The sequence below is a fragment of the Bos javanicus genome, chromosome 9 (assembly GCF_032452875.1).
Source record: "Bos javanicus breed banteng chromosome 9, ARS-OSU_banteng_1.0, whole genome shotgun sequence".
NCBI lineage: Eukaryota > Metazoa > Chordata > Mammalia > Artiodactyla > Bovidae > Bos > Bos javanicus.
Genome location: NC_083876.1, coordinates 29,287,744 through 29,315,172, shown reverse-complemented (window position 1 = coordinate 29,315,172; position 27,429 = coordinate 29,287,744). Strand labels below are relative to the sequence as shown.

Genomic DNA, 27,429 nt, shown 5'->3' with positions numbered 1-27,429 from the left:
CCATCCATTCCTCTTAATGGATTTATCTCCATTTTGGTACAGACATCCTATCAGTAATTTTCTGAGAAGGTATTCATGAATTCATGACATTTTGAGATCTTTCAAGTCTGAAAACATCTTCATAATCTCTCACACGCAATAAATTGATAATTTCTTTGCATATAGAATTCCAGGTTGATGATCATAGTCACTTAGAATTTCAAAGACTTTATTGTCATCCAGTTTCTAGTGTTGCAGTGAAGAGTTCTAAACCATGCTGATTCTGGATCCTTTTTTTTCTTTTGTAAGCTATTTTGTTTTCTCTCTGGATATTTATAGACTCTCTTTTTGTTCTTAATGTTTTAAATTACACAATGGCGTGTTTTGGTGGAGCTCGTTATCAGCACTGGGGTTACCCAATGGCTCAATGGTAAAGAATCTGCCTGCCAGTACAGTAGCCACAGGAGACACAGGTTCAATCCTTGGGATGGGAAGATCCCCTGGGGAAGAAAATGGCAACTCCTTCCAGTATTCTTGCATAGGAAAACCCAGGGACAGAAGAACCTGGCAAGCTACAGTCCATGGGGTTGCAAAGAGTTGGACAGGACTTAACAGCTAAAAAACAGTTATCAATACTGTTCTGGGTTCTTATTGGGACCTTTCGATTTTATAAAATTATCTTGAATTATTTATGATCTCTTCCACTTGATTTTCTCTGTTCTTCTGTAAGTGTTGCTTTTCAAATGTTGAAACTTCTGGATCAACTTTATAATTATGTTTTCTTTTTTCCCTTTATTCTATTTCTTTTATCTTTTTATATACTTTCTGTTTTTTTCCCCTCTCATCTTTATCTTTCATTCCTTCTATTGGATTTTAAATTTCTACAACCATATCTTTCAGTTTCAAGAAAAAAATTTATTTTGATTCCATTTTTAAGATAATTATAGGGTAGGAAGTCTCTATTAATCCATTTTCTATTTGATGGTGTCCTATTCTTATTTAATACATGCTACCAATCTCATAATTCTTATAACAGTAATGATTTTCTCTTCAAAAAACAAAAACAAAAAACAAAACTTTTCTTCTCCGTGTGTAGTGTCTGGCTATCCAAGTTGCTTCTATGCTGTTTCTTTTGGAATATGTGTAACTTTTATGCTAGCAGGCTTCTTCAACTGTTGACAATCATTTACTGCCTCCTATTAAGAAGTTTGAGCATTCTTTGGCATTGCCTTTCTTTGGGATTGGAATGAAAACTGACCTTTTCCAGTCCTGTGGCCAAGGCTGAGTTTTCCAAATTTGCTGGCATATTGAGTGCAGCACTTTCACAGCATCATCTTTCAGGATTTGGAATAGCTCAACTGGAATTCTATCACCTTCACTAGCTTTGTTTGTAGTGATGCTTTCTAAGGCCCACTTGACTTCACATTCCAGGATGTCTGGCTCTAGGTCAGTGATCACACCATCGTGATTATCTGGATCGTGATCTTTTTTGTACAGTTCTTCTGTGTATTCTTGCCATCTCTTCTTAATACCTTCTGCTTCTGTTAGGTCCATACCAATTCTGTCCTTTATCAAGCCCATCTTTGCATGAAATGTTCCTTTGGTATCTCTGATTTTCTTGAAGAGATCTCTAGTCTTTCCCATTCTGTTGTTTTCCTCTATTTCTTTGCATTGATTGCTGAAGAAGGCTTTCTTATCTCTTCTTGCTATTCTTTAGAACTCTGCATTCAGATGTTTATAAATTTCCTTTTCTCCATTGCTTTTTGCTTCTCTTCTTTTCACAGCTATTTGTAAGGCCTCCCCAGATAGCCATTTTGCTTTTTTGCATTTCTTTTCCATGGGGATGGTCTTGATCCGTCTCCTATACAATGTCATGAACCTCATTCCGTAGTTCATCAGGCACTCAATCTATCAGATCTAGGCCCTTAAATCTATTTCTCACTTCCACTGTATAATCATAAGAGATTTGATTTAGGTCATATCTGAATGGTCTAGTGGTTTTCCCTACTTTCTTCAATTTCAGTCTGAATTTGGCAATAAGGAGTTCATGGTCTGAGCCACAGTCAGCTCCTGGTCTTGTTTTTGCTGACTGTATAGAGCTTCTCCATCTTTGGCTGCAAAAATATAATCAATCTGATTTCGGTGTTGACCATCTGGTGATGTCCATGTATAGAGTCTTCTCTTGTGTTGTTGGAACAGGGTGTTTGTTATGACCAGGGCATTTTCTTGGCAAAACTATTAGTCTTTGCCCTGCTTCATTCCGTATTCCAAAGCCAAATTTGCCTGTTACTCCAGGTGTTTCTTGACTTCCTACTTTTGCATTCCAGTCCCCTATAATGAAAAGGACGTCTTTTTTGGGTGTTAGTTCTAAAAGGTCTTGTAGGTCTTCATAGAACCGTTCAACTTCAGCTTCTTCAGCGTTACTGGTTGGGGCATAGACTTGGATTACTGTGATATTGAATGGTTTTCAATATTCAAAAGCAGAGACATTACTTTGCCAACAAAGGTTCATCTAGTCAAGGCTATGGTTTTTCCTGTGGTCATGTATGGATGTGAGAGTTGGACTGTGAAGAAAGCTGAGCACCGAAGAATTGATGCTTTTGAACTGTGGTGTTGGAGAAGACTCTTGAGTCCCTTGGACTGCAAGGAGATCCAACCAGTCCATTCTAAAGGAGATCAGCCCTGGGATTTCTTTGGAAGGAATGATGCTAAAGCTGAAACTCCAGTACTTTGGCCACCTCATGGGAAGAGTTGACTCATTGGAAAATACTCTGATGCTGGGAGGGATTGGGGGCAAGAGGAGAAGGGGACGACAGAGGATGAGATGGCTGGATGGCATCACTGACTCAATGGACGTGAGTCTCAGTGAACTCCGGGAGTTGGTGATGGACAGGGAGGCCTGGCGTGCTGCGATTCATGGGGTTGCAAAGAGTCGGACACGACTGAGTGACTGATCTGATCTGATTTGATTAAGAAGTTACGGAGAAGGCAATGGCACCCCATTCCAATACTCTTGCCTGGAAAATCCCATGAACGGAGGAGACTGGTAGGCTGCAGTCCATGGGGTGGCAAAGAGTCAGACACGACGGAGCGACTTCACTTTCACTTTTCACTTTCATGCATTGGAGAAGGAAAAGGCAACCCACTCCAGTGTTCTTGCCTGGAGAATCCCAGGGACGGGGGAGCCTGGTGGGCTGCCGTCTATGGGGTCGCACAGAGTCGGACACGACTGAAGCGACTTAGCAGCAGCAGCAGCATTAAGAAGTTATGGTAGTGACACAAGTAAGCTGATTATAAACTTAGCTCTCCCTGGGTACTTCACTCAGTGTGATCTGATTAATCCGTTTCATTGGGGGAAGCCTGAATACACATTGGTGCTTTTCTCTTAGGCTGATCAAACTCCCCCCAAAATAATTCTACTAGCTTCTGCTTGGGAGGTAATAGTCTGCCTCCTAGTATTCTGGAACTCCTGTAGCAGAAGAAATCTTGTACTTCAATATTCAGTTTAAAACCATATTGAATTCTTCTGTTATCTGTGAAGTGAAGTCACTCAGTCATGTCCGACTCTTTGTGACCCCATGGACTGTAGCCTACCAGGCTCCTCTGTCCATGGACTTTTCCAGGCAAGAATACTGGAGTGGGTTGTCATTTCCTTCTCCAGGGGATCTTCCTGACCCAGGGATCAAACCCAGGTTACCCACATTGCAGTCAGACACTTTACCATCTGAACTACCTGGGAAGCTGTAATGATCCCTAAATCTCAGCTCTATTCCTGCGAATGTGTTAGTCGCTCAGTCATGTCTGACTCTGCGACCCCATGGTGTCCTGCATTGCAGGCCGATTCTTTACCACTATGCCACCTGGGAAGCCCCCAGCTCTACTGAGTACCTCACAAAGAATTTCTGCTTTATCTTTGCAGAGGAAAAATAACCAGAGTGGGAGAAGAGTAGGTGTGGAATGAAAGAGAGGATCTAGGATGTCTAATAGTTTCCTAGTCAAACCTTTAAACAAGATTCTTTTTGGCTCCATCTTCAATTCACTTTCACAGGTATGGAGTATCCCTTTACTGAACCATCTGAGGCATGATAGTATAAACTGAGTTCCTTTTTGTTTTCCTAACTTTTGTATTAAAAATTTGTTTTCTCAGTCTAATAATGTCAATTAGCACTTCTTATGCTTTTGAGCTTTCCAAAATTTCCTCAGTTCAGTTCAGTCGCTCAGTCGTTTCCAATTCTTTGTGACCCCATGAATTGCAGCACGCCAGGCCTCCCTGTCCATCACCAATTCCCAGAGTTCACCCAAACTCATGTCCATCAAGTCGCTGATGCCATCCAGCCATCTCATCCTCTCCCCTTCTCCTCCTGCCCCCAATCCCTCCCAGCATCAGAGTCTTTTCCAATGAGTCAACTCTTTGCATGAGGTGGCCAAAGTATTGGGGTTTCAGCTTTAGCATCCGTCCTTCCAATGAACACCCAGGACTAATCTCCTTTAGAATGGACTGGTTGGATCTCCTTTCAGTCCAAGGGACTCTCAAGAGTCTTCTCCAACACCACACTTCAAAAGCATCAATTCTTTGGTGCTCAGCTTTCTTCACAGTCCAACTCTCACATCCATACATGACCACAGGAAAAACCATAGCCTTAACTAGACAGAACTTTGTTGGCAAAGTAATGTCTCTGTTTTTTAATATGCTATCTAGGCTGGTCATAACTTTCCTTCCAAGGAGTAAGCGTCTTTTAATTTCATGGCTGCAGTCACCATCTGTAGTGATTTTGGAGCCCAGAAAAATAAATTCTGACACTGTTTCCACTGTTTCCCCATCTATTTGCCATGAAGTGATGGGACCAGATGCCAAGATCTTCGTTTTCTGAATGTTGAGCTTTAAGCCAACTTTTTCACTCTGCTCTTTCACTTTCATCAAGAGGCTTTTTAGTTCCTCCTCACTTTCTGCATAAGGGTGGTGTCATCTGCATATCTGAAGTGATTGATATTTCTCCTGGCAATCTTGATTCCAGCTTGTGCTTCTTCCAGCCCAGCGTTTTCTCATGATGTACTCTGCATAGAAGTTAAATAAGCAGGGTGACAATATACAGCCTTGACACACTCCTTTTCCTATTTGGAACCAGTCTGTTGTTCCATGTCCAGTTCTAACTGTTGCTTCCTGACCTGCATATAGGTTTCTCAAGAGGCAGGTCAGGTGGTCTGGTATTCCCATCTCTTTCAGAATTTTCCACAGTTTATTGTGATCCACACAGTCAAACGCTTTGGTGCCGGGAGCCGGTGAGGCATTCCGCTCGTGACAAAGGTCATGAGGAAGGAGGCTCGGCATACGCAAAGGCGGGATCGAGCCTCAGGAGTCCGCCCGGATATTCTCGAGCATTCCCCCCCCCCCCAAAAAAAAACCCAGAGTCTGCCTACTTTATTGCTTTGTGCTCTCACCTCTGACTTTACTGGGGGCTGTCCCCTACCACCATCTCGCTCTGTCTGTCAAAGAGTTAACTTACAGCTCCAATTAATAAAGTTCCTGGGCAATTAGGAGTGTTTAAATCCAAACCCCTCAGATGGCTCTCTAACTCGCCTGACAAGTTTACCCGGACTCCTGCAGCTATGCATACGATTGTTTACAGTCTCCCAGCCTCCAGAGGCACGGGAAGCTTAAGATATTCAAATAGCTTAGAGCCTCTCAGAGAGTTAGAAACTGTCAGAATAAACTAGTATAGGATTTCATTGATGAGTCAATGTTTGTTGCCAAGCTTTCACATCCCCTGAATTGTATCCTTGAATATGTATTAATTAATAGTGGGTATGTAGAAAAAATAAGTAGTGGCCTTGGTGTTAGTAACTTTAGACCCTTAAGGTAATAAATTCTTTCCTTTGTTGTAAACCCATTACACATCTGCCCTATAGGAATGCAATTTTATTTTCGGAAAATGGCGCCAAACCTTAAAATAATTACTCTTAGAGAAAATAAGTCTTTGTTGATAAGTCCTTGTCAAGAGTCATAAAATGTTAGTAGGCCTTCTGGCCAGAAGATGATGTAAATCACCTAAACCATTTGTATACGATAAATTTGCAGGAAAGAAACCCTGGTTTTTGATAAGAATCAAAGACTGCTGACTTTGCATCCCCTATTATCCTCTATGTGTAACTTAGGGTATAAAAGCCCCTGTTAAAAATAAAGCTACGGGCCTTGCTCACCAACGCTTGGTCTCCCTATGTCATTCTTTCTTTTAACTTCCAGCTGAGTCTCCATCTGGAGAGAGGAACCCACCACGCTTACTAATTATGCCTGGGCTTCTAAGACCCACTCGAGAAGGTGTCTAGGGTGAGGCACCTTCCGCTATTCGAGAGGGCGCCTGCGGCCTACGTAAGTGGCGCAAACTTCTTGTCTTGAAGTTTTATTGGTCTCCCGCGTAAACCAAGCTACTCAGCTTCTTTTCTCCACTGAATTTTCCTACTGAGCTATCCTCATTCTATTACTCTTTATATCTTTGATAAATAAATAAATAGTCGCCGACGCCGTCTCCCCTTCGAATACCCTGGATCAGCCGGGGCTGGTCCTCGGCACTTTGGCATAGTCAATAAAGCAGAAATAGATGTTTTTCTGGAACTCTCTTGCTTTTACGATGATCCAGTGGATGTTGGCAATTTGATCTCTGGTTCCTTTTCCTTTTCTAAAACCAGCTTTATTCACATATTATTTCCATTTCTTTTTGACCTTGTATATTTCATTTAGTAAGCTTTTTTTTGTTGTTTTCATAAGTTTTTAAATGAATGAAGAAACGTTTATATGTTTAATATGCCACCTTTATCTGGAAACCACCATTCATTCTTTTACTTATTTATTTAAAAAGACTAAATCTGGGTTACAAATGAGTGATTACATGAAAATAATCATGTAAAGATACCAATCCTCAGAACTTTATATTTCCTATTGCATTCGTCTACATTGTATCATTGAGTTTTGTCAAAATTTGAGCTGGTAATCTCTTTCTGTGCATGCTAAGTTGCTTCAGTCGTGTCCGACTCTTTGCAACCCCACAGACAGTAGCCCACCAGGCTCCTCTGTCCATGGGATTCTCCAGGCAAAAGTACTGGACTGTGTTGCCATGCCCTCCTACAGGGGATTTTCTGGACCCATGGATTAAACCCGCATGCCTTTTCTCCTACATTGGCAAGCGAGTTCTTAGCACTAGTGCCACCTGGAAAGCCCTGAAAGTGATGTATTCTGATTAGAAATTCTGAGATGGAAGTAGACATTATGGTAGTTGTTTTACAGTGGCCTTGTTCCTGAACTTAATAGAAAAGTTTTCAGTTTTTCACTGTTGACTATAATGTTTGCTGTGAGGTTTTCATATAGTGTATATTATGTAGAGGTAATTTCCTTCTATTCCTAGTTTGTTGAGTGATTTATTATGAAAGGTGTTGAATTTTGTCAAATACCTTTTCTGGATCTATTGAGATGCTGCTGCTGCTGCTAAGTTGCTTCAGTCATGTCCGACTCTGTGAGACGGGATAGACGGCAGCCCACCAGGCTCCCCCGTCCCTGGGATTCTCCAGGCAAGAACACTGGAGTGGGTTGCCATTTCCTTCTCCAATGCATGAAAGTGAAAAGTGAAAGTGAAGTTGCTCAGTCGTGTCCAACTCCTAGCGACCCCATGGACTGCAGCCCACCAGGCCCCTCCATCTATGGGATTTTCCAGGCAAGAGTACTATGTGATTTTTATCCTTCACACTGTTAATGTGGTGCCTCACATTGATGATTTTTGTATATTGAACCATCCTTGCATCTCAAGGAAAAAGAGTCTCACTTTTGGTGGTTTATGATCCTTTTAATGTGCTATTGAGTTTTGTTTGCTAGTATTTTACTGAGCATTTTTATACCTGTTATTGTCATGGATATTGGTCTGTAATTTTATTTTCTTGAAGTGTCTTTGGCTTTGGTATCAGAGTAATGCTGTCCTTATTAAAATAAGTTTGGAAGTGTTTTCTCCTCTTCAATTATTTGGAAGAATTTGAGAATAATTGACATTAATTTGTCTCTAATTGTTTTGTAGAATTCCCTAATGAAGGTATCTGGTCCTGGACTTTTAATGTTGGGAGATATTTTATTGCTAATTCAATTTCCCTTGAGGTTATGTCTGTTCAGATTTTCTATTTCCTCATGAATTGGTCTTGATAGGTTACATGTTTCTAGAAATTAAGCTATTTCTTCTTACTTATGCAATTTGTTGGCATATAATTGTTCAGAGTAATTTCTAATATTCAATTTATACTTCATCAATTATAATGTCTTTTCTCTCATTTTTGGTTTTATTATTTGAGTCTTCTTTCTCTTTTTCTTAATTAATCTAATGATTTGTCAATTTCATTGATCTTTACAAACAACTAACTCAGTTTGAATATTTCTCCTATTGTTTTTCTAATCTCTATTCCTTCTTCTAACTCTGCGTGTGTGCTCAGTCATGACTGACTCTTTGTGACCCCATGGACCATGGTCCGTCAGGCTTCTCTCTCCATGGAATTTTCCAGGCAAGGATACTGGAATAGGTTGCCATTTCCTCCTCCTGGGAATCTTCCTGACCCAGGGATTAAATGTGTCTCTCTTGCATTTCCTGCATTGGCAGGCAGATTTTTTTTTTTTAACCACTGAGCCACTGGGGAATTAGACAACTAAGTTTGGGGTTTGTTTATTCTTCTTTTTCTTGTTCCTTGAGGTATCTTTGGGTCATTCTCTTTTTTCTAATACAGGTATTTCACACCACAAACGTCACTCTTAGTACTGCTTTTGCTGCATCTCATAAGTTCTGTTATGTTATATTTTTGGTTGTCTTAAGATATTTTTTAACTTCCCTTTTGATTGCTTCCTTTACTCACTGATTTTCAGGAGTGTGCTATTTAATTTCCACATATTTGTGAATTTTCCAGTTTTTCTTCTATTGATTTCCAGTTACATTCTCTTGTGGTTGGAAAAAATACCTGGAATGATTTCAAACTTTTTAAATTTGTAAAGACTTGTTTTGTGACCTGACAAATGATCTATCCTCGGATAATGTTTTTTGGAGAAGAATAAGCATTCTGCTGTTGTTGGATGGGGTGTTAGCTCAATTGATTTGTGCCATTGTTCAAGTTTTTTTCCTTTCCATATTGATCTCCAGCTGGTTATTCTATTCATTACTGAGAATGGGATATTGAAATCTCCTACTATTATTTTGTTGCTGTCTGTTTCTACCTTCAGTTCTGTCATTGTTTGCTTCCTGTACTTGAGTACTCTGATGTTGCATGTGTATATATTTGTAATTGCTATCTCCTTGGTGAACTGATCCTTTTATAACTACGTAATGTCCTTTGTTTTCTGTGACAGTTTCTGACTTGAAATCTTTTTTTTTTTTTAATCTTTTTGTAGTTATTACCATTTTTTCCAAGCATGATTTTATTGAGCTCATTTAGCATCTCTCTGATGATTATCTTAAATTATCAGTTAATTTATAATACTCATTTCTTTAAGGTCAGCACCTGGAAATTTATTTTGTTCCCTGGGTTGGGCCATGTTTTTCTGTTTCTTCATGTGATTGGTTACTTTGTGTTGTAATCTGCACATTCAAAACAGCATCTACTTCTTTCTCTCTTTTTGGACTAGCTTCATGCAGGGAAGGCCTTCACCCACTAGCCTGAATAGAGATCTTTGGGGCCTCTTAAACCTTTCTTGCAGATGTGTCTTCTCTGGGCTTGTGAATATAAATGTCCAATTAGAGATGTTTTGCAGGCTCTTTCTTCAAGAGTTCATAATCTCTTTTTCCCTCTATTGTCTTTTTGTGGTACTGCAGGTTTTCTGGACCTGCCATAAACCACCCAGCTCTTTTCTGTTTTCAAAGAACCACACACCCCTCCCCCCAGGCATCTAGAATATCTCAGGTCCCATCAGCACTCCAAGTCAAATGAGATGGAAATTCATTCGTCTGGCATACCTCCCACCCTCCAAAAGAAGCCAGACATTGAACACATGATTCAACTCTTTTGCTCTCCAGGGAGATGCCAGGAACAGGGCGGGGGCAGGGGAGGTGTTCTCCCCTTGCTCTATTCTGAGATGGGGAAGTGGAAATTCTGGTTCAAACATTTATCTTTGTTCTTATCACCCCCTCTCCCACAGTCTGGTATCCTTTCGTACAGTGTTTATATTCAAGCAAGAAAGAAACCAACTACTGTTAGCGCCCCCCTAAAATTCAAAATGTTATTGGATATTCCGTCTTTGTTCCCTCAACCCCAGAAATACTGGGAATTGAGAATTTCCTTTGAATCATGCTGCTGTGTGCTGCATTGTGCTGGTGGGAGGGATTCTGGTAGTGAGTGCTATGAATTTTCCTACCAGCTTTGAAGTAGCTGACTTCAGGCTTGTCTGGGGGTGAAGTAGCCTCTTAATTGATGTCTGGATTTCTCACAAAGGGAATTGGTCTGTGTATCATTCTTGAATTGATATCTTAATGGGGAGAGGAGGGTTTGAGGCTTCCTATTCTGCCATCTTGCTGATGTTTCCATTCAAAGCATGATTAATTCTATAAATAATAGGAAAAGTTCTCTAAAATGTGAAGCAGTTATTAGAGCATTCAGGTATGTTATTAAGAGTGTTTTTTGATAGAGCCAACTCCCAATCTTTCTTTCCTACCTTCCTGTTCTCTAGCTCACATTGTAATTGAACTTGAGATTTGGATTGTAAAGAGAAGTTCTCTTTGAAGGGGGCCTTACAAGGATATTTTACAGGAGGTTCTATAAATATTTTTAGAGTATCTGAAATAAGTCTCCTGTAAAGTAAGTTTCTAAAATTCTATATCTTTTCTTTCCTTCATCACTCAGCGTTAAAGTTGGGAAACCATATTTCATATTAATAGTCTTACAGAAAGAGTGTCAGAACTTCATGTCACAAGTAGTCCAAATCACCTCAGTTCCCCTGGCCTCTTTTTCAGATATCTTTTGCATGGAGAGATGAGTCCCAACTGCAAGATTTTTTTACCAGCTGTCAACTTTCCATTGATCAATGGGTTACTTTCTCATTTAATAAATCACTTCCACTCTGCTACACAGTAGGAAACTTCCTGGTGCATTTCCAGAATAACTGAAAATAGTTTGATGTTCTCAGCTTCTCCCTGAATATTTGAATGAAGATATTGGATAAACTGCAAAGTCTCTGTGTGCTGAACATGGAATCATCAAATAGTTTTGTCAGCTTGCCAGACAGCCAAAGAGAAGCAAACTGCAATTGAAGGAGAAATATTCTGCTGGCCAAATGGAAAGATGAGCACATTTGGATTACACATTCCAGTCCCAAAGACTGAGCCCAAATATATGTATGTATGTACCATCAGATATCAATAATAAATTATTTATAAATATGCTACAAACTGTTTTTCTTAACTTTCTCCCTCTGGAATAGACTATGTTAACAGACTAGATATTTCATTGTCTTAGATCTCTTATTTGTTCTATTTCTGGACTAATTTATTTATTGGGCACAGTGATAAGGACTGATAAAACACAGAAAAGAAAAAGTAAATAACAGTTAGCAAACAACAAATAATTAACTTAAAGTACTTCTACTCAAGTAGCTTTCCTTGGAGGAATTAGCAGTTTAGTCTAGTGGGGCATAATACTACTGGTGTTTATTTTTGGCTCTTTGGCCATAATGCTTTTGGTGGAAAATTTTCTTAACACTAATTTTAGGAATAATATCAGTAGGCAAATAACTTTCAAATAACATTTATTGAGCACGTAATTTGTTTCAGGCACTGTTCTAAATGGTTAACACAGATAGTGGCAGGGCTGGAATTTAAATCCACTCTCCTGCTACTGTTTCGTCACTAATTCATGTCCAACTCTTTGCAACCCCATGGACTATAGCCCACCAGGCTCCTCTGTCCCTGGGATTTCCCAGGCAAGAATACTGGAGTAGGTTTCTATTTCCCCCTCCAGGGGATCTTCCTGACCCAGGGATCAAACCTGCATCTCCTGCTCGGCAGACAGAGTCTTTACTGAGCCACCTGGGAAGCCCTTAAACCCATTCTGCCTGACTACAAAGCCTATAGTTATAAACATTATCTTATTCTGCCTTCATTCTTTCTGTTCAGTGTTCTATAGCCTTTCACAATGAAGGGATAGAATAGGAAAGAAATTGTAATAATAACATCCTGCGCTATTTTATGGTAAAGCAAATCAGTCATCACAAAAAAGAAAATGTTTTATATATATATAAAATGTTATATATATATAACATTTTATATATATATATATATATATTTCATTATGAATCTATTAAAAAGTCTCATTTTTTGTCAATATACGTGCTGTCTAAAGACTGAATTGAGCACACTGTACCTTCTTAGACCTATCCAGGAAAGGATAAGAAAGTTTATATGTGTGGTTTTTTTTTTTCCTTCCTAAATGGCAAAAAGCCCAGACTTTTTGTTACCATTCCATGGTAAACATTTGTCTCTCTAGTCACCCAGATTCATGATTCATTTGTTAGGGGCTTAGTGGGCACATTTTGGCCAGCAGCCTGCCATGTGCGCATATCAGGCCTTGAATGAGTTCTGAACAGAGGAAGTCTCCTTTTGCCCATACAAGAGCATGTGCATGGGAGTTTAACCAGAAGCAGCTTAGCAATGAGATAGGTATGCAGCACAGGAAGGGCCTAAGGAGGCACCTCGCCCATGAGTTACCATGGGAGCCGCACTGAGCATCAGGCGTCGTTGGCTATGAACCACTGTTGCAAAGCAGAGGCACTGTAGCTGCATTGTTCCATCCTGCCTCTGTGTTGGATAGGACAGAGGTGTGGCTTTAAGATCCCGTCACTGCTTGGAACATGGGTGTATCAAGTCTATACCACACAGCCACTCTGTGTTTACCTTGTGTCGTCCTGAGTCACAATGGTCTCTTGAGCTTGGTAGCCTCACTATTTGAAATAGCCTCATCATTTAAAATTAAGGTGAGCCTTCCATCAACACTGAATCTAAAAATCTACATGAAACGTCTGCGCTGCTGTCTTCCCACCCTACCCTTACCACATTTGTTGGAACTCAATCTCTCGCCTCCAAAGGAGCCATTGTGCTGAACAACGACCAGATGAAACTTGGAAAACAAATATAGGAAATATGTGCAAATAGGAAAAGTGAAGAGGCTATAAACATCAAATCCACATCTTTTCTGTTTTACTTTTTATATTTCTTATTTCATTCATTCCTTCAGTGAGTAATTATTGAGTACGTTCCCCATGGAAGGGACATAGTAGGGACAAGAGTGGAGGGAGATGATTTTGAGGCATGGAGTCCTTTGGGAGATAGGCTGGTTCTGGGTAGTATGCCAATAAGCATAGTTAAAACAGGAAATGAGTATGGCACACCCCCAAAACTGAGCAGCAGGCAGCATTCAGGTGAGAGGAAAATGTAAAGTGAAAAGGTTCCTATGACAATATTTTATTCATATCCAGTCCTAAAGGAAAGAATTCAGTATGTGTTCTCTGACTCCTTCCTCCCTGAACTCAGAATTCTGTCTCAAATATAATAACCACAGTTCAACTTAATTATACATTCAGTGGGTTTCAGGTGGAGAGAGGCTATAATTTGAAATATTTTCTGTGAGAAATTATGCTTAAAAGCAAAACCATTTACAGGCAAATTTTGAGGGCTGTGTGTATCTACATGGAATCATAATTTTTTTTTTCCCTTTCCCAGGACTTAATTTGTTATATAACTGTGTTTCTAACTTTAACTACCTAAGTAAAGGCAGGCAGAATATGTAGCAAAATTACTTTTGTCACAGTTAAAAGTTCTAGATATATTTATGGCCAGTATCTTTCCACCTATAATCCAGAAAGTAGTTTTCTTTGGCATTTCCAAGTATGAGATTTTTATCCCAAATACTCACTAATAATATATTAATCATATATTTAAAGTGTTTTCCTCTTGAGTTTAAATTTGTAATAGAATTCCTCCACAAACTTAAAAAAACTTAGAATTCATCTAATCCCTCTTTGGGTGAAATTTTCAAAGCAGTTAAAAGAATTTTTTTTTTTTTTCCAACTCTGTTCTGAGATCATTTCAACTAATAGTGCAGTACGTATTTAAACTCTTGTGAGTAATTTTAATTGGTTTGCTGAGAGTTCAGCTTAACTTGAGGAGAAGTTACTTGAGGAGAAGAATCATTAATAAGGTAGCAGTATATTATTAATAAGGACGCGGGTATATTCCTGTTATGTTCTTTTCCTTCTCCAAAATTTTTCCCACCGTAACACTTCATTAGATTCATTTGCCTTTTAGAAATTAAATTTACAGACTTTTCAGTCATGAGACTTCATCTTTAGTTTTTATGGGACCTGAATCTAAAGAGATAAATCAAGTGTGGTTGTGCAATCTGAATTGGTATTGTTGAGATTTCACTGGCAACACAACTGCTAATTTGAAATATCTGTTGTGACTTTAGTCATGAAGATTGAGTGCAAAATATTTTAACATTTCATAAAACATTACAGAGTTGGGGCTGCTATTGTGGTTCCCATTTATATTCCTCTGGACACACATTTAATAGCAGAGTAAATGACCAGTACGACTGACATTATGAGAAAAAGAAGTAACTGAGAGATTTTTCAAGTTGTATGAATAGAAAAAATCTTAAGAGAATCAAAATATCCCAGAAATACTAACATAGAAAAGTAGAAATGCCCCCTCACTCTGTGCTGCACTGAGAGGTACTTCACAGGACAGCACCGATCAGAGAAGGGAGAATCTTGCTCTGCCTGCTCATAACTCAGAATTTGTGCTTTCATGCAAATTACTTACAGATTCTGAACCTTGATTTCCACATATGTAATAGGGAGAAATATAGGGTACTGTATCGTGCTGCTGTGAGAATTAAATGAGATCCCAAACAAAAAGAATCCAAGAAAATGGCAGGGAGATAGTAGCTTTTCAATAAATGGTAGCTATATGTGTTCAGTGGAGAAGGAAATGCCGACCCACTCCAGTATTCTTGCCTGGAGAATCCCATGGACTGTAGCCTGCCAGGCTCCTCTGTCCATGGGGTTGCAAGAGTTGGACACTACTTAGCGACTAAACCACCCCCAGTTTGAGTGTTCAGACACTCAATTGTGTCTGACTCTTTGTAACCCCATGGACTGTAGCCCACCAGGCCTCTCTCTTCATGGGATTCTCCAGGCAACAATACTGGAGTGGGTTGCTGTGCCCTCCTCCAGGGGATCTTCCTGACTCAGGGACCAAACATCCACCTCTTAAATGTCTCCTACATTGGGAGGCAGATTCTTCACCACTAGCGCAAATGGTAGTGGGAAGCAAATGGTAGCTGGGTAGCTCCATATATCAGGAAAAGAAATGCTCTGTAGTAATGACAAGTCAATCACCACAGCTCTGTGAGTCCAGTGTTTGAGTCCTAAAGAACCTGTGAAATTTAAAAAGCATGCCCTTTTCAGTGACTAGTGTGTGTTTAGTGTGTGTGTTTGTGTGTGTGTGTGTGTCAGAGTTGGGGGGAGAGTGGAATGTGTGTGTAGGGAACACAGTTTATGATGGATAAGAGAATTAAGTCTAGTTTTCCATTTTTCTTTCACTCAACAGGCAAGGGTTTCATGTGCTCAACTTCTTGCTTCTTAGTTCTTTGTTGTTATTGAGTCACTAAGTCATGTCTTACTCTTTGCAACCCCATGGATTGTAGCACACCAGGCTCCCCTGTCCTTCACTATCTCCCCAAGTTTGCTCAAATTCATGTCCATTGAGTTGGTGACACTATCTTACCATCTCATCCTTGGCTGTCCTCTTCTCCTTTTGCCTTCAATCTTTCTCAGCATCAGAGTCTTCTCCAGTGAGTCAGCTCTTCACATCAAGTGGCCAAAGTATTGTAGCTTCAGCTTCAGCATCAGTCCTTCCAATGAAGATTTAGGGTTGATTTCCTTTAGGATTGACTGGTAGTTCGTAGTGCTTATTTGAAGCATTAAGTCTATTTTTCTAAGTGTACAGGATTGGTAATGGGAGTTAATCATGTAAACTAGATGCTGCACGTGAGTTAGCTAATTCTTTACCTTTCTTGGATCTAGAAATGTTTTGACTTTAGTAAAACTCTAGCTCCCTAAGAAGGCACTAATTCAGAAATTACACTTTTGGACGTTTCAGGAAAATTACTGGGGATCATTTTTAGGGACTGTCATGTAAATTATCCACGCAGACTTCTAGACATCTTTCTGCACACCCAGCCAGTCCTCACTGCAGCTTCTCTGTTGTTTCCATGGTCTACCTTAGGTAAATGTGGGGCTGTACTATTTAATCAACAGCCTAGATGACTTTATTCTTTGGTTATACGATGTAATCTTTTTGGGAAACTATTTAGGAAAATGTGCTATAAGCCTTGCAGATACCTAAACGCTCATATCCAGTTAAAATGCCATAACTGATCATTTATCCACTGGAAAATAGTTCAGAGAAAAACAAGATACAAAGGTAATGTAAATGAAGAAATCACTGCAGTGTTATTTATAGTAACATTGGAAGTGACTTAATTGTTCAACAAGAGGGAAATAGCTGAATAAATATCAAAGCAAGTCAATGAAACATTATGTAGTTGCTAAAGTCGTCATTATGAACATTATGTAATAACATGAAAATGTCGTGAAATAATGTTAATTAAATAAAACAGAGTAAAGGTCATATTATCTCATCATTACAACTTCAGAAAATATGTAAGCATGAAAGTACTAGGAGTAAAAACTGCAAATTGTGTACTGTGATGATGGAAACTATGGATGTTGTTCATTTCTTTTTCTATCTTCTATATTGTCATAATTAGGCTTGTGCAACAGAAACAAGTATTGAGTAAGCAAAAAATAATTAAATATGGTCCACACAGTTCACAACAGTATTCGAAGTATGCTCAGGTATAACTTTGTAGATCAAGATTTACCTTGTTTCTATTTAAATTAATGATTATATGGATAGCTCAACATACGCACTTTAATTTTTTAGTTGGGGTGTGTGTGTTAGTTGCTCAGTCGTGTCTGACTCTGCCACCACATGGACTGTAGCCCACGAGACTCCTCTGTCCGTGGGATTCTCCAGGCAACAATACTGGAGTGGGTTGCCATTTCATTCTCCATTTTTAGTTGGTATCTCTAGAAAAAACAAGGAATAAATGTAGTGAATTAGAAGACATGGAATGCTGCCTAAACTAAGCCATAATGATTGTTTAACCTGAAATGGTTTCTTCCCCTGAAACTGAATTTTCTCACATGTAAAGCTCAGGAATTGGACTAAAAGGTTTTTAAGGTAAATTTCCTATCAGTTCTGTGATACTGAGCTTATAGTTCTTTATACAAACCCTATCTGATGTTTACCCCCTCTATTCAGACACCATCTTGTATGCTAATAATAATAATATTAATCACTGGTTTTATATTTATTTGTGAAAGTCCCCTCAGTTGTGTCTGACTCTTTTATGACTCCATGGACTGTAGCTCTCCAGGCTCTTCTGTCTATGGGATTTCACAGGCAAGAATACTAGAGTGGGTTGCCATTTCCTTCTCCAGAGGGTCTTCCAGACCCAGGGACCAAACCCAAGTCCCCTACATCGCAGGCAGATTCTTTACCATCTGAATCACCCTGACTTAATTAAATTCCAAACGATTGTTAAGTCTTATCCACTATTCCCAACTTCCTATCAATCCTAAGAATTTTATCCTTGAAATTGTACAGGATAAAAATTATATAAACATGATCATTCTATCTGAAAATAAAAAAGTATCAGTAGCTTCTTCATACACACTTCCGCTTCTTTTTAAACTTCTTCAACATAAAAAACATTTTATGCCCCATTAAGATTTTTCAATTCGACCAGGAGACCACAGAATTATGAAATAAAGTTTTCCATAAAAATATAACTCGATCAGGTACAATTTTCTTGTTAATTGTAACTGGTAACTATAATTAATTAAAAATTGGTAAGATAGAATTAAAAGTGAGGAAATCAACTTGCTTATAAATATAAAACAAATGACTGAGGATATTTAAAAATAAGCTCCAGCAAGAAACTTCAAAGAATCTGTAAAACAAAATATATTCTTTTTTTTTTTCTTTTAAACAAAATATATTCTAATTCTTACCACCTTAAGAACTGACTGGAATCCTCACAAGTAAGCTTCAAAGTTAGGACCATCCAGAGGCAGTCTACTTTTTGACATTTTCAGTGTCAGGAAGGAAACCAATTACCTCTAATCAGAGACTTTGGTATTTAGCACAATTCAGGAGCTCACCACCTACAGGAAATAAAAAGACAGAACACAAAGTCTGTTAAAGCAGGTTGTTTTGCTTTGATCTTCAATAAAACTCTGTTTGCTCCAGTACCCCGGCATTCTCAACTTTGTTGAATGTGAAAGTTCATAATGAACACAGTATGTTGACGTCTGATTTCAGTAAGGAAACTCCACCTCTTTCTCTCTGCTCTCTATTTTTGTTTTTGACAAGCAGCTCTTCCTTCTGTCGATAAACTCATCAAACTTTATCTGATATGGCACAAGGGAAAAGTTTGGATCACAAAACACTCAGAGTTTGTGGAGGTCAACCAAATTTTATAAAATCTTTCCTCTGACAGCTTCCAGTATGTACTGTAAAAGCAATTATCCAACAAGTATCTATGGAATATTTATTTATACCTGTGCATATGATTTTTTTAAGTGTGAGAAAGAGGGGAAAAATTGCAAAATATTCAGCACCAGCAACCCTAAATTTTAAAATACCATGGACTTTGAGGTTTGATTATTTAGCTCAAGTTGTGGGTTGGATAAGAGACATTCTGGTCAGAGGACTTATTATTTTAGATGTTTTATCTCCTAAGTAATACTGGTGATACAGATTCCAGGAATGTATGGTCAGGGAAGGTACAGAAAGCAATATTTTCATCAGAGTTGCTTGAGAGGTTGGAAAAAGACATATAGCAAGAGATTAAATAAACTATTCCCCAAACCTCTGTTTGTCATTTACATTAATGACACTTGCCCAGAAAGCAGGGAAAGAATTGACCCAAATAGTCTATTTAGTCTAACGATTCATCAATCAAACATTTCCTAGGTCTTCCCCATGCCCCAAACACTGTGCCAGGTATGGGATCTGGCAATGCCTACCAAGACAGCCACTAGCAGGAACAAATACTCATTTCATTTTAGGCCACTGGCCTAAAACAGCTCCTTTAAAAAAAATTTTTTTTTCTCCTTTAGTTTTTATCCAATGATGATTTCACTAATTCCTTATGGTTTTGCCACTTAGATATTTGGCTTTTGAACTAAGGCCATTGAGGGAAGGCTGCTGCTAAGTCACTTCAGTCGTGTCCAACTCTGTGCGATCCCATAGACGGATCACCAGGCTCCCCAGTCCCTGGGATTCTCCAGGCAAGAACGCTGGAGTGGGTTGCCATTTCCTTCTCCAATGCATGAAAGTGAAAAGTGAAAGTGAAGTCACACAGTCGTGTCTGATCCTCAGGGACCCCATGGACTGCAGCCTACCAGGCTCCTCCGTCCATGGGATTTTCCAGGCAAGAGTACTGGAGTGGGGTGCCATTACCTTCTCCGAGGGAAGGCTAAGAGACCATTAAGACTGATTAGGATAAAATACTAGCAAAGTCCTTTAGGCTTTTGTCTACTGAGATTGCTCTGTGAAATCCTCCTCAGGGATATCTGCCTAACAAATACAACTATTTACTTCTAATTAAATTTTTAAAAATGTTTGGTGTGCATCACTGGGGCTGATGGAGCAAGGAAAAAGTGAGTTCAAGTTTTTGCCCCGTTTTTAGAATTCATTTTTTCCCATTTCTCTCTTTAATGAGCATCTAAGCTACATGCCCTTTTTGACCATAGTTTTTTTTTTTTTTTTTAACTGATCAAAAAGTTTAGATGTGGGAAATGCAAGAATTAGGCACATTTCTGTCAGGTTTTACCCTTGAGAAAATTTTACATATCCTCTCCTTATTTCTCCCTTACTTTAACCATCCAGTATACCTGTGTTTCCAAGAACAGCCCTGTAACTTGAAATTCAGTTTCTAAATTTCAAGGATGACTTTTCAACACATTTGATTATTGATTCATGATTAACCTTTTAGTTCTGGAATAGGGTTTTAGAGCTTAGTTTCATTGGCGTTTATCTAGTCAATTCCATTAATTTATACTAAGTATATGAGGATCTTCTCTGAATCACACAGTTTCTTTCAGTAGAAACCAAATATGAACCCAGGTTTCCAGACTCCTATCCTTTTATGCCACATCTTTTTTTTTTTAATTTTTCCTTCACTTATTCCTTCTTTTTTTCACTTATATTTTTAATTGATGTATAGTGGATTAAAAGTATTTCTGGTGTACAGCAAAGTGATTTAGTTATATATATATATATATATATATATATACACACACACATTCTTTTTCAGATTCTTTTCCATTATGACATCTTCTTATTCAGGCTTTCAAGATGCAATATCATACAAAAATAATAGCTCAGGGTTTTTAAAATAAATATTTCTGCAAAGGGAAACACTGGAACTCAGCTGGTAAATTGTGAGGAGACATAATCTCTAACAAATGGAGACAATGAGAGAAAGAAAACAAAGAGTCCTCTCAGTCTCTCTTGATCTCAGTAACTTCCTAAGAAAAAAAGTCTCTTCTTGTTTTTTCTGAAGACCAGAGCATCTGTGTGGAACTATTTCAAATGCTGGACTGTGAATAGAAAAACTCTGAGAAACAGGTTGAGAGTAAAATCTTGATGCTGCCATGGTATATTTTAATAGCATCCCTGCAGTTAAAGAACATACATTCTGTCTGATTCCCCTTATGTGGAACACCAAAGTCATTTTGGGAACACAAATGGCTCTAACCCACCATTAAACTCAGTGTCTGTTTTTCAAAGCATAAAAATTACTTTAGTAAGTTAACTTTAAAAGTCAAAAATCTATTAATGAAATAGTCCAACAAAGCCTAGTAAAATGAAGGATCTGTATCTATATTCATGATTCAAGTATTACTGCATCTTGATTCTAAGTGAATATATCTTTAATCTTTTATAGTTATGGATGGTGTGTGTGTGTGCGCTCAGTCATGTCTGACTCTTTGGGATCCCATAGACTGTAACCTGCCAGGCTCCTCTGTCCATGGAATTTCCCAGGCAAGAATACTGGAGTGAGCTGCCATCTCCTACTCCAGGGGATCTTCCCCACCTAGGAATCGAACCCACGTCTCCTCATTAGCAGGCAAATTTTTTACCACTGAACCACCTGTGAAGCCCAACAGAAGGGAAAATTTTTCTGCCTCTACATGTACTTAATGAAAAACTAGTGTGATACAAATGTTGAAATATATCACTAAAATTGCATTTCTTAGGGAATTATCCATTTAGCTCCTGATAGTTTTTTGCGATGGAGAAGGCAATGGCACCCCACTCCAGTACTCTTGCCTGGAAAATCCCATGGACGGAGGAGCTTGGTGGGCTGCAGTCCATGGGGTCGCTAGGAGTCAGACACGACTGAGTGAGTTCACTTTCACTTTTCACTTTTATGCATTGGAGAAGGAAATGGCAACCCACTCCAGTGTTCTTGCCTGGAGAATCCCAGGGGTGGGGGAGTCTGGCGGGCTGCTGTCTATGGGATCACACAGAGTCGGACACGACTGAAGCGACTTAGCAGCAGCAGCAGCAGCAGTTTTTTGCGAACACAATTGATACGAAGGAAAAAGTATCAGGGCTTTCAGATTAAAACGAACCGAAATGTTAACCAGTAATGTTAAAGGATTTTTGAAAAATCCAACACAGTAAAAATGTGTATACGTCTGTATATGTGCTCAGTTGCCTCCAACTCTTTGTGACCCCATGTAGCCTGCCAGGCTCCTCTGTCCATGGGATTTCCCAGGCAAGAATACTGAAGTGGGTTATTATTTCCTACTCCAGGGGATCTTCCTGATCCAAGGATGGAACCTCATCTCTTGTGTCTCCTGCAGTGGTAGGCGGATTCTTGACCCCTGTGCCAACCAGGAAGGCTTATAGAAAAATACAGAGTAAAGAAACAGTAAAAGGAAATAAATTAGCTAAACTGTCAAGCTTTCCTAATTAATTGAAGGAAGTGTTTAGGGGGATTAGGCATGTGGATTCTTATAAGCTCCTACTTCAAGGTGAGATGATTTTGGCATAAACATTTAGGGCCTTCCCTCAGTCTTATCCACATTGTTTGGTAAGCTTCAGGCAGATGCTTCTGTGATACAGTAATATCTTCTCTTTGGATATGCTTTTCATCTCAAAGCAATATATAAACATTACACCTCCAGTTCTAGGAGACCTTGAGGCACAAAGTAAAAGCAGAAGGGATGTGGTCATGGGAATATCCACAGTGAGGCGTTAACATCCACAGTTAAATATGTCAGCCTCAGACTTCCTGTGGTAGCACCCACCATTTTACACAATTCAGCCAGTTGACTCATTCAAAACCTTAAGGCTCATCAGAATAAATGAGTGAGTCATCGTTAACAAAGGGGAAAAATATGTCTCTGTATTCCTCACTGGGGTAAAAGAACCCTCCTGAGTACCTCTAGAGTAAATATATTGTATATCAACTATCTAGTCCTTTGAATTACTAAGGCCATCAATAACAATTTGCATACTTAGGAAAGACACAATTTTCGGAGTTTTGAGTTACTACTTGTCAAAAACTGTGAAAAAAATAATTTCCATATATTTATGCAGAAAAAATTAATTGACAGACTTTTTTGTGATTCTTAATAATAATCACAGTTTTATGTGTGTGGTAGGATGAAGCAGTTGGGGGTGTAATTTATCCAAAGAAGGCATTCAAAGAAAGGCCTTTGTTTTGCCCTTTCTTTGAGTTCAAAAGCTCACACTGTGCACAATAACATTTTGTATTCCCATAAGGTGATATAATGTTAAGAATATGTTTGAGATCAGCAGCTGAGATATTGAATGTAAATACAACGTTTATTGACAGAAGCCAAAATACCGTTCGAGTGACTGGGGGAAAATAGAAATTCATATGGGTTCAAAATCCCAAATAAGGCCTCCACAAAATGCTTATTTTAATCATATTAACTACTTAAATAAACCAATACACTGTTTTCCTTTGCTTTCTTCTATTACTTTTTAAAATACTTAACAGCTTTATTGGACTACAATTTAGTCTGAAAAATTCACCCACTGAAAGTATGCAGCCTGATGATTTTTCATATTTAGAATTGTGCCAGTATCATCATGGTTCAGTTTTAGATAACTTCCCTTGCTCGAAGACAATCTCTCATGTCTGTTTTCAGTGAAACTTGCTCTCTCTCCCTGACCCAGGCAACCACTGGTCTCTCAGTTCAGTTCATTTCAGTTGCTCAGTCACGTCCGATTCTTTGCGACCCCATGGACTGCAGCACGTCAGGCTTCCCTGTCCATCACCAAGTCCCAGAGCTTGTTCAAACTCATGTCCATCAAGTCGGCAATGACAGCCAACCATTTCATCCTGTCTCTGTTTCTGTCTCTACATTTTACTTTTTCTACAAATTTTATATAAAAGGCATTATAAGAAGAATAAAAACCTCTCAAAGATGTCCACACCCTAATCCCGGAGCCCATGAATGTGTTACCTTACAGAACAAAAGTGACTTTTCTCATGTGAATAAAACCTCTACATGGAGAGGTTACCCTGGATTATCTGGATGAGTCCAATCTAATCACAAGAGTCCTTAAAAGCAGAGAACTTTCCCCAGCTGGGGCAAAGAAATGCAATAATGGAAGACAGATTAGAGAGATGCAGTGTGAGAAGGATTTGGCCCATAATTACTTGCTTCAAAGATAAGGCAAAGGGGTCATAAGCCAAGGAATGCAAGCAGCTGCTCAAAGGGATAAGTCAAGGGAATCGATTCTCCGCTAGAGCTTTCAGAAAGAAACAATACCCAAATCAATGAAAGTGAAAGTGAAGTCACTCAGTCATGTCCGACTCTTTGGGACCCCATGGACTGTAGCTTACCAGGCTCTTCCCTCCATGGGATTCTCCAGGCAAGAGTACTGGGGTGGGTTGCCATTTTCTTCTCCAGGGGATCTTTCCGACCCAGGGATCGAACCCGGGTCTCCCACAGTCCAAGCAGATGCTTATAAAATAATCAGTGATCTCTTTTGAGAGGATTGCTAATTATTTATTGATAGCATATAACTTAAGCACCATGTACAACTTTAAAATGCTGGAATTGTCTTTGTCGGCATTCAAAATGGTAGAATCCAGAGAAGCTGGACATTTTGAATTTATACTAGCTCTTTTATCCCCATAGGACCACATAATAAAGATTTTCGTTTTTTGCTATTGTATCAACAATGCTGGCCTAAGAAGAATCATTTAAAATGTTTATAAGTGAAACAAATATAAGCTACTTATTTGTTATCACATGGCTTTTGCCCAGTCTGTATGAACAGGTGAGTTTTCTCTAGTGCTGAATCTTTCCATCTAGTCAAACCATTCGAAAATATGAGTGAAAATGTCAAAATCTGAATATTCCCATTTACCTTGAATTCTGAAGAGTCAGTATGGCATACTTTACATTTAGCCTAACAACCATAATTTCAATAAATCATGTAAGAAAATGTCAGTGAACCCAGATAATATATTTTTCCTAGTAGCTGGTTTAGTTGTTTTCTCCAAATCTCTATGGGAAAATATTTGGAGTCTTCTCATTTTCAATTTATACTTGGGTTGAAATATGTAAGATATGTAAGAAGAAGATCTAGACACCTGCTAAGAAAACTGGATTTTGGGCTAGGGCTAAATTCAATTCATCTATTTGGCATATGAAGTTATATCTTATTAGAATTAAAGAAAACAATACATAGTCTATTTACAGACTTTCATATGTGTAAATTATAAGAGAACATCTCTAGAAATAGTTAAACTACACATACCATATGTTCAGTTGTGTCCAACTCTGCGACTCCATTGACTGTAATCTGCCAGGCTCCTCTGTCCATGGAATTTTCCAGACAAGAAAGCTTGAGTAGGTTGCCATTCCCTACACCAGGGCATCTTCCCAACCCAGGGACTGAACCCAAGTCCCCTGTGTCTCCTGCATTGCAGGTGGATTCTTTATCCTCTGAGCCATCAGAGAAGCCTCTAAACCACATGTCACTGGGTAATAACCCATCCTGAAAATACTTTTTTCCTATGCAGTCTAATTGCTGAACTTCAGTTTTTGCTAATTTATCTGTCACTAGACGAGATGTGTCTGAATATACTTGCCCAGAGTCCAAGGCAGCAATTTTTGTGCTTGATAAATCTAGGTTTATTTCATGAAATAAAAAATGTTTTTAATCACCTTTAATTATACTAAGAAGGTAAAGAGCAAAGTATAATATATTCAATGCTGAGATTAGCTCAGATTTGTGCTGTATAGACAATTCCATTTCTGACTGTGACATCAGTATGCATATGGGAATTATAGTAACTACCACCATAAGATTAAATTCAAATACTCTTAACTTTTTACTGATTGATCCAACATTCATCCTTCTCTGCTGCTGCTACTGCTGCTAAGTCGCTTCAGTTGTGTCCGACTCCGTGGGACCCCATAGACGGCAGCCCACCAGACTCCCCTGTCCCTGGGATTCTCCAGGCAAGAACAATGGAGTGGGTTGCCATTTCCTTCTCCAATGCATGAAAGTGAAAAGTGAAAGTGAAGTCACTCAGTCGTGTCCGACTCTTAGAGACCTCATGGACTGCAGCCTACCAAGCTCCTCTGTTCATGGGATTTTCCAGACAAGAGTACTGGAGTGGGGTGCCATTGCCTTCTACATTTTATAATCCAAACTTTTATTATGTACATCTTTGTGAAAATTAAAATCCTTTCATTTTGGTACTTTATCTTTAGGTGTAAATATATAACTTTTGTTGAAATATTTTGTTGGTGGAACCAGTTACAAGAACAGAAAATTAGAGGCTATTTTCAGCACTCCATCTACTGATAATGAAATTTAAAACTAAATCCCCATGTTATTGACATATTAATTATTCACTAAAATTTTAGAAAATAATTAATAGATTTCAAAGAATATTTTATGATTCTCTTTATACTATTTTTCACTAACTTCTTGCCTCTTTTTGATTTTGGTTTTGATCCTGTTCTGCTTTTTTTTTTTTTTTTAATTTTAAATTTTTAAAAGAAAATCCATCCTGAACCCTCCTCCCTCCTCCCTCCCCATACCATCCCTCTGGGTCGTCCCAGTGCACCAGTCCCAAGCATCCAGCATCGTGCATTGAACCTGGACTGGCATCTCGTTTCATACATGACATTTCACATGTTTCAATGCCATTCTCCCAAATCTTACCACCCTCTCCCTCTCCCACAGAGTCCATAAGCCTGTTCTATACATCAGTGTCTCTTTTGCTGTCTCCTATACAGGGTTATTGTTACCATCTTTCTAAATTCCATATATATGTGTTAGTATACTGTATTGGTGTTTGTCCTTCTGGCTTACTTCACTCTGTATAATAGGCTCCAGTTTCATCCACCTCATTAGAACTGATTCAAATGTATTCTTTTTAATGGCTGAGTAATACTCCATTGTGTATATGTACCACAGCTTTCTTTATCCATTCATCTGCTGATGGACATCTAGGTTGCTTCCATGTCCTGGCTATTATAAACAGTGCTGCAATGAACATTGGGGTACACGTGTCTCTTTCCCTTCTGGTTTCCTCAGTGTGTATGCCCAGCAGTGGGATTGCTGGATCATAAGGCAGTTCTATTTCCAGTTTTTAAAGGAATCTCCACACTGTTCTCCATAGTGGCTGTACTAGTTTGCATTCCCACCAACAGTGTAAGAGGGTTCCCTTCTCTCCACACCCTCTCCAGCATTTATTATTTGTAGACTTTTGGATCACAGCCATTCTGACTGGTGTGAAATGGTATCTCATAGTGGTTTTGATTTGCATTTCTCTGATAATGAGTGATGTTGAGCATCTTTTCATGTGTTTGTTAGCCATCTGTATGTCTTCTTTGGAGAAATGTCTATTTAGATCTTTGGCCCATTTTTTGATTGGGTCATTTATTTTTCTGGAGTTGAGCTGGAGGAGCTGCTTGTATATTTTTGAGATTAGTTGTTTGTCGGTTGCTTCATTTGCTATTATTTTCTCCCATTCTGAAGGCTGTATTTTCACCTTGCTAATAGTTTCCTTTGATGTGCAGAAGCTTTTAAGTTTAATTAGGTCCCATTTGTTTATTTTTGCTTTGATTTCCAATATTCTGGGAGGTGGGTCATAGAGGATCCTGCTGTGATGTATGTCAGAGAGTGTTTTGCCTATGTTCTCCTCTAGGAGTTTTATAGTTTCTGGTCTTACGTTGAGATCTTTAATCCATTTTGAGTTTATTTTTGTATATGGTGTTACAAAGTGTTCTAGTTTCAT

General features: G+C 38.8%; 1 long non-coding RNA gene across 1 annotated transcript; it reads left to right on the top strand.

Moving 5' to 3' along the window:
- Positions 1-218: 218 nt before the first annotated feature.
- LOC133253774 (uncharacterized) lies at positions 219-11,414 on the top strand. Its single transcript, XR_009738422.1, has 4 exons — positions 219-283; positions 3,899-4,027; positions 6,221-6,346; positions 11,114-11,414. It is a non-coding gene; the product is annotated as an uncharacterized LOC133253774 (long non-coding RNA).
- Positions 11,415-27,429: the final 16,015 nt, after the last annotated feature.